The following is a 12084-nucleotide window of genomic DNA, read 5'->3' on the forward strand; positions in this document are numbered from 1 at the left end:
TCTTTAAACTAACGTTTGTGTTTGCAGATGCGTTTACTATATTGCTAGGACATAGCTTTAGTAGTAATAGCATAAGTAGCACGACAACCTAGGTGGCGACACATTGACGGAGATCATGATGATGGAGATCATGGTGTGGCGCCGGTGACAAGAAGATCGTGTCGGTGCTTTGGTGATGGAGATCAAGAAGCACAAGATGATGGCCATATCATGTCACTTATGAATTGCATGTGATGTTAATCCTCTTATGCACCTTATTTTTCTTAGAATGATGGTAGCATTATGAGGTGATCTCTCACTAAAATTTCAAGACGAAATTGTCTTCTCCCCGACTATGCACCTTTAGTACAGTTCGTCGTTTTGGGACACCACGTGATGATCGGGTGTGATAGACTCAACGTTCACATACAACGGGTGCAAAACAGTTGCACATGCGGAACACTCGGGTTAAGCGTGACGAGCCTAGCATGTGCAGACATGGCCTCGGAACACATGAGATCGAAAGGTCAAGCATGTATCGTATAGTTGATATGATTAGCATAGAGATGCTTACCACTAAAACTACTCTCAACTCACGTGATGATTGGACTTGAGTTAGTGAGTTTGGATCATGAACCACTCAAATGACTAGAGAGATGTACTTTTTGAGTGGGAGTTTAGCAAGGAATTTGATTAGTTAAACTCTAATTATCTTGAACATAGTCTAAGTCCACTTTGAAATATTTGTGTTGTAGATCAATGGCTCACGCGACAGTCACCCTGAATTTTAATACGTTCCTAGAGAAAGCTAAGTTGAAAGATGATGGAAGCAACTTTGTAGAATGTGCTCGTAATCTTAAGTTGCTCCTGCAAGCTGGGAAGAAGGATTATGTCGTTAATGTTGCACTAGGAGATGAACCACCCGCTACGGCTAACCAAGATGTTAAGAACGATTGGCTAACAAGTAAGGAGGACTACTCAGTAGTACAATGTGCAGTCTTGTATGGCTTAGAGCTGGGACTTCAACGTCGCTTTGAGCGTCATGGAGCATTTGAGATGTTCCAGGAGTTGAAGTTTATCTTTCAGAAGAATGCCATGATCGAGAGGTATGAGACTTCTGATAAATTCTATGCTTGGAAGATGGAGGAGAATTCGTCTGTCAGTGAACATGTGCTCAAAATGTATGGGTACTCAAACCGTCCAGCTGAGTTGGGGATTGAACTCCCGCAAGAGGCTATCACTGACAGAATTATTCAATCACTACCACCAAGATACAAGAGCTTTGTGTTGAACTATAACATGCAAGGGATCGCAGAGTCAGAACTTCGTAAAGAGCATCAAGTGTTGATGGTCAATAAGACCACTAGTATCAAGAGAAACGACAAAGGCAAGATGGGTAACTCCAAGAAGAGCGGCATGCCTGTTGCCAATCCAACGAAGAAACCCAAGGCTGGACCTAAGCCTGAAACAGAGTGTTATTATTGCAAGGGACTGGGTCACTGGAAGCGCAACTGCCCCAAGTATCTGGCTGATAAGAAGGCGGCGAAGGAAAAATCAGGTATATTCGATATACATGTTATTGATGTGTACTTAACCAACTCTCGTAGTAGTGCATGGGTATTCGATACCGGTTCTGTTGCTCATATTTGCAACTCGAAACAGGAACTGCGGAATAAACGAAGGCTGGCGAAAGATGAAGTGACGATGCGCGTGGGAAATGGTCCCAAGGTTGATGCAATCACCGTCGGCACAGTTTCACTTCAGTTACCATCAGGATTAGTTATGAACTTAAATAACTATTATTTAGTGCCTGCGTTAAGCATGAACATTATATCTGGATCTTGTTTATTGCGAGACGGTTACTCATTTAAATCAGAGAATAATGGTTGTTCTATTTCTATGAGTAATATCTTTTATGGTCATGCACCCAATGTGAGAGGATTGTTCATATTGAATCTTGATAGCGATGATACACATATACATAACATTGAGACCAAAAGAGTTAGAGTTAACAATGATAGTGCCATGTTTTTATGGCACTGCCGCTTAGGTCATATTGGTGTAAATCGCATGAAGAAACTCCATTCCGATGGACTTTTGGAGTCACTTGACTTTGGTTCACTTGACACGTGCAAACCATGCCTCATGGGCAAGATGACTAAGACTCTGTTCTCCAGAACAATGGAGCGTGCAAGTGACTTGTTGGAGATCATACATACCGATGTGTGCGGTCCGATGAGTGTGGAGGCGCACGGCGGATATCATTATTTTCTCACCTTCACTGACGGTTTGAGTAGATATGGTTATGTCTACTTCATGAAGCGCAAGTCTGAAACGTTTGAGAAGTTCAAGAAATTTCAGAGTGAAGTTGAAAATCATCGTAACAAGAAGATCAAGTTCTTACGGTCTGATCGTGGGGGTGAATATGTGAGTTTCGAGTTTGGTGCTCACTTATGACAATGTGGAATTGTTTCACAATTGACACCGCCTGGAACACCACAGCGTAATGGTGTGTCCGAACGTCGTAATCATACTTTATTAGAGATGGTGTGATCTATGATGTCTCTTACCGATTTGCTGTTATCATTTTGGAGTTATGCATTAGAGACATCTGCATTCACTTTAAATAGGGCACCATCAAAATCCGTTGAGACGACACCATACTAACTGTGGTATGGTAAAACACCAAAGTTGCCGTTTCTTAAAGTTTGGGGATGTGATGCTTATGTCAAAAAGCATCAGCCTGAAAAGCTGGAACCCAAAGCAGAAAAGTGCGTCTTCATAGGTTACCCAAAAGAGACAGTGGGGTATACCTTCTATCTCAAATCCGAGGGCAAAGTGTTTGTTGCTAAAAACGGAGCTTTTCTTGAGAAGGAGTTTCTCTCGAAAGAATTGAGTGGGAGGAATATAGAACTTGATGAGGTTGTCGAACCTCTAATCCCTCTAGATGGTGGCGCAGGGCAAGGGGAAACCCCTGTCATTGCGACGCCGGTTGGGGAGGAAGTTGATAATAATGATCATGAAACTTCGGATCAAGTTCCTATCGGACCTTGCAGGTCGACAAGATCAGGTGTTGCTCTTGAGTGGTACGGTAATCATGTCTTATCAATTATGTTGTTAGACAAAAATGAACCTGCGAATTATGAAGAAGCAATGGTGGGCCCGGATTCCAACAAATGGCTGGAGGCCATGAAGTCTGAGATAGGATCTGATGCGTCTCCAACGTATCTATAATTTTTGATGGTGTCATGCTATTATCTTGTCAAACTTTGGATGTTTTGTATGCCTTTTATATCTTTTTTGGGACTAACTTATTAACTCAGTGTCAAGTGCGAGTCCCTGTTTTTTCCGTGTTTTTGACCCTTTTCAGAGGAGGATTTTAAACGGAGTCCAAACGGAACGAAACTTCCAAAAAGATTTTTTTTTTCCGAAACAGAAGAAGATCGGGGAGCCTGAGAACCAGGGCAGGGGGCCACCAGGGACCCCACAAGCCCCCTAGCCGCGGCCAGGGGGCCCGCGCCTCCCAGGCTTGTGGGCTCCCTGGGCCTCCTCTGCCCTAGGTTTTCCGCCTATATATTCCCATAAATTCCAGAAAAATCAGGAGATCATTGAAAGTACTTTTCTGCCACCGCAAGCTTCTGTCTCCGCAAGATCCCATCTGGGGCACGTTCTGGTGCCCTGCCGGAGGGGGATTCGGATACGGAGGGATTCTTCATCAACACCACGACCTCTCCGATGATGCGTGAGTAGTTCACCATAGACCTACGGGTCCATAGCTAGTAGCTAGATGGCTTCTTCTCTCTCTTGGATCTTCAATACAAAGTTCTCCATGATCTTTATGGAGATCTATCCGATGCAATCTTCTTTTGCGGTGTGTTTGTCAAGATCCGATGAATTGTGGATTTATGATCAGATTATCTATGAATCTTATTTGAGTTTCTTCTGATCTCTTTTATGCATGATTTCATATCTTTGTAATTCTCTTCGAATTGTGGGTTTTATTTGGCCAACTTGATCTATGATTCTTGCAATGGGAGAAGTGCTTGGTTTTGGGTTCATACCGTGCGGTGACCTCACCCAGTGACAGAAGGGGTAGCGAGGCACGCATCGTGTTGTTGCAATCAAGGGTAAAAAGATGGGGTTTTCATCATTGGTCTGAGTTTATCCCTCTACATCATGTCATCTTGCTTAAGGCGTTACTCTATTGGTCATGAACTCAATACACTAGCTGCATGCTGGATAGCGGTCGATGTGTGGAGTAATAGTAGTAGATGCAGAAAGTATCGGTCTACTTGTCTCGGACGTGATGCCTATATGTGTGATCATTGCCTTAGATATCGTCATGTCTTTGCCCGGTTCTATCAATTGCTCGACAGTAATTTGTTCACCCACCGTACTATTCGCTATTTTGAGAGAAGCCTCTAGTGAACACTATGGCCCCCGGGTCTACTCCACACCATATTTTCAGCCTTACTCTTTTACTTCGTTGCACTTTCCGCCTTCAGATCTCACTTTGCAATCAATCTTGAAGGGATTGAAAACCCCTTTATAGTGTTGGGTGCAAGCTCGTTTGTGTTTGCGCAGGTACTCTGGACTTGACGAGATTCTCCTACTGGATTGATACCTTGGTTCTCAAACTGAGGGAAATACTTACTGCTCCTGTGCTGCATCACCCTTTCCTCTTCAAGGGAAAAACCGATGCAAGCAAGACTCCGTCAACGTGTCAATTTTTGGCACTGTTGTTTGAGAAGTAGCATGATCCATGTACGAGAACAAAGTGTGGACTTTGGAAGTACTACCTGAAGGCCGCAAGGCTATTCAGAGCAAACGGATCTTTAAGAAGAAGACAGACAGAGACGGTAATGTGACCGTTTATAAAGCTCGATTTGTGGCAAAGGGTTTTTCACAAGTTCAAGGAGTTCACTATGATGAGACGTTCTCACCGGTAGCGATGCTTAAGTCCGTCCGAATCATGTTAGCAATAGCTGCATTTTTCGATTATGAAATCTGGCAGATGGATGTCAAAACGGCATTCCTTAACAGTTTTCTTAAGGAAGAGTTGTATATGATGCAACCTGAAGGTTTTGTTGATCCAAAGAATGCTAACAAAGTATGCAAGTTCCAGTGATCCATTTATGGACTGGTGCAAGCATCTCGGAGTTGGAATAAGCGCTTTGATGAGGTGATCAAAGCATTTGGGTTTATACAAGTGGTTGGAGAATCTTGTATTTACAAGAAAGTGAGTGGGAGCTCTGTGGAATTTCTGATATTATATGTGGATGACATATTTCTGCTTGGAAACAACGTGGAGCTTTTGGAGAGCATAGAGGATTACTTGAATAAAAGTTTCTCTATGAAGGACCTAGGAGAAGGTGCTTACATTCTAGGCATTAAGATCTATAGGGATAGATCGAGACGCCTGATAGGACTTTCAGAAAGCACATACCTTGATAAAGTTTTGAAGAAGTTCAAAATGGATCAGTCCAAGAAAGGGTTCTTGCCAGTATTACAAGGTATAAAATTGAGTAAGACTCAGTGCCCAACAACTGCGGAAGATAGAGAACAAATGATTTCCATCCCCTACGCTTCAACCGTAGGTTCTATCATGTATGCAATGCTGTGCACTATACCAGATGTCAGCTTGGCCATAAGTATGGGAGGCAGGTTTCAGAGTAATCCAGGAGTGGATCATTGGACGGCGGTCAAGAATATTCTGAAGTACCTGAAAAGGACTAAGGAAATGTTTCTCATTTATGGAGGTGACAAAGAGCTCGTTGTAAAAGGTTACGTCGATGCAAGTTTTGACACCGACACGGATGACTCTAAGTCGCAAATCGGATACGTATTTATTCTTAATGAGGGTGCAGTAAGCTTGTGCAGTTCCAAGCAGAGCGTCGTAGCAGATTCTACATGTGAAGCGGAGTGCATGGCTGCCTTGGAGGCAACAAAGGAGGGTGTCTGGATGAAGCAGTTCATGACAGATCTTGGAGTTGTGCTGAGCGCACTAAATCCAATAACTTTGTTATGTGACAACACTGGTGCCATTGCCTTAGCAAAGGAACCAAAGTTTCACACGAAGACCAGACACATCAAACGACGCTTCAACCTCATCCGCGACTACGTCGAAGGAGAGGACGTGAATATTTGCAAAGTGGACACGGATCTGAATGTAGCAGACCCACTGACTAAACCTCTTCCACGGGACAAACATGATCAACACCAGAACTGTATGGGTGTTCAATTTATTACAATGTAAATCGCATGGCGATGTGAGGACTAGATTATTGACTCTAGTGCAAGTGGGAGACTGTTGGAAATATGCCCTACAGGCAATGATAAATAGTTATTCTTATATTTCTTGTTTAAAGATAATCGTTTATTATCCATGCTATAATTATATTGAATGAAAATATAGATACATGTGTGGATACATAGACAAAACAATGTCCCTAGAAAGCCTCTAGTTGGCTAGCCAGTTGATCAATGATAGTCAAGGTTTTCTGGCTATATGCAAGTGTTGTCACTTGATAACTGGATCACATCATTAGGAGAATCATGTGATGGACTAGACCCAAACTATGAACGTAGCATATTGATGGTCTCGTTTTATTGCTATTGTTTTGTGCGTGTCAAGTATTTGTTCCTATGACCATGAGATCATATAACTCACTGGCACCGGAGGAATACCTTGTGTGCATCAAACATCACAACGTAACTGGGTGACTATAAAGGAGCTCTACAGGTATCTCCGAAGGTGTCCGTTGAGTTAGTACGGATCAAGACTAGGATTTGTCACTCCGAGTGACGGAGAGGTATCTCGGGGCCCACTCGGTAATGCAACATCACACACAAGCCTTGCAAGCAATGTGACCAAGTGTAAGTCATGGGATCTTGTATTACAGAACGAGTAAAGAGACTTGCCAGTAACGAGATTGAAATAGGTATGCGGTTGCAGACGATCAAATCTGAGGCAAGTAACATACCGAAGGACAAAGGGAATGACATACGGGATTATATGAATCCTTGACACTGAGGTTCAACGATAAGATCTTCGGAGAATATGTAGGATCCAATATGGGCATCCAGGTCCCGCTATTGGATATTGACCAAGGAGTGCTTCGGGGCATGTCTACATAGTTCTCGAACCCGCAGGTTCTGCACACTTAAGGTTCGATGATGTTTTAGTATAGTTGAGTTATATGTGTGGTAACCGAATGTTGTTCGGAGTCCCGGATGAGATCATGGATGTCACGAGGGTTTTCGGAATAGTCTGGAAACAAAGATTGATATATATAGGATGGTCTCATTTGGTCACCGGAAAGTTTCGGGCAATTCCGGCAGTTTACCGGGAGTGACGAATGGGTTCCGGGAGTTCACCGGGGGGCAACCCACCTCGGGGAAGCCCATAGGCCTTGGGGGTGGCGCATCAGCCCTTAGTGGGCTGGAGGGCCCCACCCACCCGGAAGTGAGCCCAAGGCACTAGGGTGGCGCCACAAGTCCTTAGTGGGCTGGTGGAGTCAGCTCAAGGGGCCCATGGTGCCACATAAGAAAATACCAAAGGAAAATAAAAGAAAAAGGGAAAGAGGGAGGTGGGAAGGAAGAGGAGGACTCCTCCTTCCCCAAACCGAATTGGAGGAGGAGTCCTCCTCCTCCTAGCGCAGGTGCACCCTTGAGGGCCTTGTCCCTCAAGGCTAGCCCTCCCCTCCCTCATATATATAGTGGTGTTTTAGGGCTGATTTGAGACAACTTTTGCCACGTGCAACTCAACCCTTGACCACATAGTTCTACCTCTATATGGATTTCTGCGGAGCTCGGGCGGAGCCCTGCAGGAGTAGATCATCACCACCACCGGAGCGTCGTCTCGCTGCCGGAGAACTCATCTACCTGTCCGTCTTGCTTGCTGGATCAAGAAGGCCGAGATCATCGCCGACCTGTACGTGTGCGGAACGCGGAGGTGCCGTCCGTTCGACACTAGATCGGAACGGATCGCGGGACGATTCGAGGGACGTGAAGACGTTCCACTACATCAACTGCATTTCTTAATGCTTCATGCTGTGCGATCTACAAGGGTACGTAGATCCAAATCTCCTCTCATAGATGGACATCACCATGATAGGTCTTCGTGTGCGTAGGAAATTTTTTGTTTCCCATGCAACGTTCCCCAACAGTAATTTCTCCGGAACTGACCATCGAAAATGTTATGCTTGTTGAGACCGTCGCATACAATTTACTTTCCGTTCATGAACTTGCACTTATGGTCTTTAGTACTTTCTTTAGAATTGACTCTGTTGCCCTTTTGTGGAGCAAGACTCTTAAAGTAGCCTTTGTTGGGCATGTGATATGTCTCCAACGTATCTATAATTTTTGCTTGTTGTATGCTCTTATATTATCATTCTTGGATGTTTTACAATCATTTTACCACAACTTTATATTATTTTTTGGGACTAACCTATGAATTATTGAAAAATTGTGCAAGTTCTTGTTTCACACTTTGATTTGTACGAATTAATTAGAAATTGTCGAAAAAACGCAAAAGGAGCCTTGTTGGAGGAGGACTGTGACTCACCTGAAATTTGTTCACAAACAGTGTTTAGAGATCGTTAGTTTGTCCCCCGAATACGGCGTCAAATTGGAAAAGCCTAAAACTAGGAAATGTGGAGAATTTTATGGCAATGATTCTGGACTACCAATTCGTCCAAAATGGACTTCGTATAAGATCTGGAGACCCGTTTTACTGAAGGCAAATATCTGATTACGGGATCACCAGAATTATCGACATGATTGAGTCCAACTCTTAACGTATGTGATATATTCGGCCAAGCCATGACTTTGGAGACTCATGAGGTCTGTGAGGAGCCCCTAGGAAGGTTCTATACGTGCTCTAGAGCCATTGGATCAAGGGTCAATCCATCGAAGGGCCATAGAGCATGACAGAAGCATATATAAGGAGAGAAAAACCCTAATTTTGATAGAGCCACCAAGAACCACGAATTTCCCTCTCCCTTGGTAGCCGCCAAGAAGGGGAGAGGCTCCTCCATTGCAGCACCAATACCAAGGAAGCAGGAGGGGCAAGGGGCCGCCGCCCGTCGCCATCGCTGCCACCCGTCGTTGGTGCTGTGGCCGCCATCGCCTCCATCACTTAGGGGTTGCACCTCTCCATCAACAAATCTCTCTTTCTCACCATGATAATGTGTGAGTAATCGTCCTTGGGGTTGAGGATATGTACTAGTAGCTATGTGTTCAATCTCTCTCTCTCTCGTGTTCTTGAGATGGCACGATCTTGATGTATCACGAGCTTTATTAATATAGATGAATCATATGTAGTTTTCCCCTCTCTATCTTCTTGTGATGAATTGAGCTTTCCCTTTGAAGTTTTCTTATCGGATTGAGTCTTTAAGGATTTGAGAACACTTGATGTATAGCGATGAGATATTTTTGGTGACAATGGGATGTTCTATTGATCCACTTGATGTATGTTTTGGAGATCAACTTGCGGGTTCCGTGACCTTGGGAATCTATGCATAGGGGTTGGCACATGTTTTCGTCTTGACATTCCGGTAGAAACTTTAGGGCACTCTTTGAAGTTCTTTGTGTTGGATTGAGCATGATGAATCTGAAATTATGTGATGCATATCGTATAATCATGCCCATGGATACTTGTGGTGACATTGGAGTATCTAGGTGACATTAGGTTTTTGGTTGATGTGTATCTTAAGGTGTTATTTTAGTATGAACTCTAGGGCTGTTCGTGACACTTATAGGGATAGCTCATAAGATTGATAAGAAAAGATAACTTTGAGGTGGTTTCGTACCGTGTAATAATTTCTTCGTTTGTTCTCCGTTATTTGTGACTTTGGAGTGAACTTTTTTGCGCACGTGAGGGATTTATATACGATTCAACTATGTTAGTTTTGTTGAGAGAACTTGCACTAGTGAAAGTATGAACCCTAGGCATTGTTTCTAAGCATTTAAATACCATTTGTGCTCACTTTTATCATTTGTTACCTTGCTGTTTTTATATTTTCAGATTACAAAAACCTATATCTATCATCCATATTACACTTGTATCACCATCTCTTCGCCGAACTAGTGCACCTATACAATTTACCATTGTATTGGGTGTGTTGGGGACACAAGAGACTCTTTGTTATTTGATTGCAGGGTTGCTTGAGAGAGACCATGTACATCCTATGCCTCCCACAGATTGATAAACCATACGTCATCCACTTGAGGGAAACTTGATATTGTCCTACAAAACTCTACGCTTGGAGGCCCAACACGAGTCTACAAGAATAAGGTTGTGTAGTAGGCATCCGCATGTCAAGAATGGTATCTATGTGGTTAACTTTTTGGAACGACCCACTAAGACCGCAACTTGCCTAGTGGCTAAAGTTGATGTGGGATGGCTTTGGCATCGCCAACTAGCCCATGTCGATATGAGATCTTTGCAAAGTCTCCTCAAAGGAGATCACGTTCTCGGACTAACCAATCTGGGTTTTGCTAGAGGTCGTGCTTGTAGTGCATGCACTGAAGGAAATATTCATGAGACAGCTCACCGCCCCACGGCTATCATCTACACATAAAGGACCTTGGAACTCCTTCACATGGATCTCTTTAGTCCTCCATCTTATGATAGTCTTGGGGGAAGAAAGTATTGCTTGGTGATAGTGGATGATTACTCAAGATAAACTTGGGTATACTTTTTCAAGAGAAAGAGTGAGGCTCAACAAATTTGCTAACGAAGCTCAACACCAACATAATGCAAAGATATTCATGATCATAAGTGAAAATGGCACCGAGTTCCAGAACTACACCCTAAATGAATTTCTGAGTGATGAAGGAATCAAGCATCAATACTCTGCTCCTTACACTCCTCAACAGAATGGTGTGGCGGAAAGAAAGAACCGAACGTTGATGGATGCGTCAAGAACCATGATGGCGGAGTTTAAATCTCATTATAACTTTTGGGCCGAAGCCATCAACACTGCATGTCATGCATCCAATCGGCTCTACCTTCGCAAAGGCTTGAACAAGACTCCATATGAAATTCTTACTGGTAACAAGCCCAGCCTCAAGTACTTCCGGGTGTTTGGTTGTAAGTGGTTCATTCTTAAGAAAGGTGCTCGTTTGTCTAAATTTGAACCTAGAGCTCAAGAGGGCATATTTATTGCTTATGCTACAAAGTCTCGCGCTTACAGTGTCCTCAACAAGTCCCGGAGACTCATTGAGGAGACATGTAACATGGAGTTTGACGATAATAATGGCTCCCAAGTGGAGCAAAGTGGTCTTTGTGATGTAGGTTATGAAATTCCTCCCCAAGCCATAAGAAGAATGGGCATGGGATACTTCCTGCCAGTTGAGGAACCCCTTGTGGCTGAAGGAGAAGGACAATGTTCCACTCATGTGGTACCATCACCGACGCAAGACCCACAAGCTTCTAAATAACGCTCTAAAGGCCCTCATCCCCGTGATACCGATCAAGCAGAAGATCAACCTCAAGATAGTCCTGCACCAAATGATGTCCTTGATCCTGCTCGCCCCTCTAATGATGCTCGAGATAAAGAGGAAGGTCAATACCAAGACCAAGTTCAAGATCATGAGCAAGCGCAAGAACAAAATCTATCTCAAGATCAAGGGCAAACTCAAAAAGGCAGTAGAAGTCTCAAACAGGCTTCTTAGCTCACCCCCGAGGAGATTCAAAAAAGACGCGCTGCCAAGACTGCCAAAACACTTAAAAATCTTTCTCATGGGCTGGAGAATGTCTACGGTGGCTTACACAAAGGGGTAACCACATGTCATCAATTATCAAACTTTAGTGCCCATCATGCGTTTGTTTCTTGCATGAACCACTAAAGGTACAAGAGGCTCTCGAAGACATGGATTGGGTTGAAGCCATGCATGAAGAACTCAATAACTTCGAGCGCAGCAAAGTGTGGAGACTAGTGCCAAGAACAAAGGAGAACCTCAATGTCATTGGAACAAAGTGGATCTTTAAGAACAAGCAAGATGCGAACGGTGTCGTCACTCGGAACAAGGCAAGATTGGTAGCACAAGGCTACTCCCAAGTCGAGGGTATCGACTATGGTGAAACCTTTGCTTTGTCGC

This window comes from Hordeum vulgare, chromosome 5H, assembly GCF_904849725.1.
Source record: "Hordeum vulgare subsp. vulgare chromosome 5H, MorexV3_pseudomolecules_assembly, whole genome shotgun sequence".
NCBI classification, from domain to species: domain Eukaryota; kingdom Viridiplantae; phylum Streptophyta; class Magnoliopsida; order Poales; family Poaceae; genus Hordeum; species Hordeum vulgare.